This window comes from Dipteris shenzhenensis, chromosome 5 (genome assembly GCF_047967505.1).
Source record: "Dipteris shenzhenensis isolate YYH24624 ecotype China chromosome 5, Dip_SZ_1.0, whole genome shotgun sequence".
NCBI lineage: Eukaryota > Viridiplantae > Streptophyta > Polypodiopsida > Gleicheniales > Dipteridaceae > Dipteris > Dipteris shenzhenensis.
In genome coordinates, this window is record NC_141600.1 from 38,427,221 (window position 1) to 38,429,356 (window position 2,136).

The window sequence follows — 2,136 nt, forward strand, 5'->3', positions numbered from 1 at the left end:
GTCATGAAAATTAATAATGTAACGAAGTACAAAGAGATAGTTCCCTATATTTTTGGCTTTACATTTTATAACCTTGGAAAATGCTCTTTATTCGCTGCTTATTGTTCTCCACACAAATTGGTCCCTGGTAGAAAACTAAAACATCTATAAATACCGATTTCAATTCGGACTTACAATCACCATTCTTCACGCCGCACGGTGTAATATATCCACAGAGGGCTGCTCTCAAACAGCCGCTTCTGCTAGAACGAATTAAAATACAAACAGCGGGCACGGCCTCGTCTGTAGCTGTATATGCACAAACAGCGGGCAGCTTGTTAACGGCCTCGTCTGTAGCTGTATAGGAATACCCATGTAGAGGATGATAACACCTTATGATCTTAAGCTCCATAGCATTTTAACTCTGGCGGCATATTTAATTTAGAATTCAGAACTACTCTCCGCTGAATGTTTGGCCAAATTGCCAGTCTGCAGGGGCTACATCGTAAGATGTGAGCGTTTTACCGTCGCTTGTGGTTACTTGGAATGAAAGACTTTGACTTTGGAGCACAGAGTTACTTTGCCAATTCTGGCCCCAGTTTCTGTTCATGGGTTGCCAACCAGTCCTAGAGCCCTTGATCGACACAGACTGAACATCTCCAGCACCTCCGACATTGGTGATGAGCACAAGCATGAAGTAGGCGTGCCCATTCATGGTGAACTGAATGCCTCCAGTTTTAATACACGGAACCCTGCTTAGTGCACTGCGCAAAATCGGGGACAAATTTGTGTACAAATTTTGCCAAGGAAGTCGCTCGAAAACAGCTTGTGTGTTACTATAGACTCGAAACAGAGCTTCCACACTCAGGCATTAGCTAAAAAGAAGAATAGCACTTCTAAATCGTGAGCCTAGAGAGTTCATTCGGACATTCCCTCGAGAGAGCCACTAAATCAGACTCGAACCAAAACTGAAAAGAGGCATTGCTCGCTAGACGACGACTGTAATGCTGATCATACTGATATACCTTCGGTAAAGGACAGGTACGATACCGCCCCTGTATATTCCGATCTTCTCGAAGGCAGGCTCCGCCATGTCAAAGTGCTCCAGAGGGGGATTGCACCAGCCGCCATTGGAGTTGGAGAGGGCGAAGTTGGGGGGGCAGAGGTTGGTCGCGGTGACGATAACGGAGTCGCCACCAATGCACCAGCTGGGGTCGGAGGAGACGTCGCACTTCAGGCACCGCAGCTGAGGCCGGAGTTGAAGAGGGCAGTGCTGAGGGCAGCGGTGTTGGTGCCGTAGCCGGAGGAGTAAAGGTCACCATAGCCACAAGCGCCACCTAAAACACCACCCATCTTGCGTTCTTAGTTCACTTTCCTTTTCTTAGAGGAAGAATCAACGAAGGGGAAGATGGGTCCCGAAGGAAAGAGTGAGGTAAGTGAAGTACATACCCATGGTGCCGGAAACGTCGCTACCACCGTAGAAGGTGGCGTGGGCATTGGACCAGCCGCTCTGCTGGGAGGAAGGGGAGCCATAGTAGGAAGCGAGGGAGGGGGGGAGGAAGGAAGGGACGAAGGAGGCAAGGAGGAGGAGAGGGAGAGCCATGGGAGAGAGTGTTGGGAATTGAAGAGGAAGAGAAGGAGAGTGTTGGAGATGGTGAAGAAGGATGGTGAAGATGAAGAAGACAATAAGCAAGAAGCAATATATATAGACTTTATTAGAACAGCCTTAGAACATCTATACTTCTATACTTCTATCTATATACTTACTTATTTTGAAGAATCCACGTGCTCTTCAAAGGCTACCCCACGTGCCCCTCAAAGGGGAGTCCTCTTCTATACGTACTTAAGAATCCACGTGCTCTTCAAAGGCTACCCCACATGCCCTTCAAAGGGGATTCCTCTTCTTAGCAAAAGGAGAAATGGGCAAGGACAGAGGTGGCTGCAAGGGATTATGTATGCTGCCACATGTCCGTCTCTATCCCCTTCTCTGACTGATGATGAGGGTCGAGGTTGTCCTACAGTCCAGTCTTGAACGTGGCAGAACTTCAGTCCAGTCTCGAGCGTGCTAGTAGACCTGTAGTGCAGTGACCAGTCTATCAAACAGTGCACGGGTTGATAACAATAGCAGCTGGCAGGATGACGTGTCGCGAGATGGCC

The 2,136-nt window shown here is 48.4% G+C and overlaps 1 pseudogene across 1 annotated transcript; it reads right to left on the reverse strand.

The window, feature by feature from the left end:
• Window positions 1-331: 331 nt before the first annotated feature.
• Window positions 332-1,582, reverse strand: LOC147901993 (expansin-A2-like; annotated as a pseudogene). The gene is made up of 3 exons (XR_015540961.1): window positions 1,429-1,582; window positions 1,005-1,316; window positions 332-731 (listed from the first exon to the last, which is right to left on the reverse strand). The product of XR_015540961.1 is annotated as an expansin-A2-like (transcript).
• Between the last annotated feature and the right edge of the window lie 554 nt (window positions 1,583-2,136).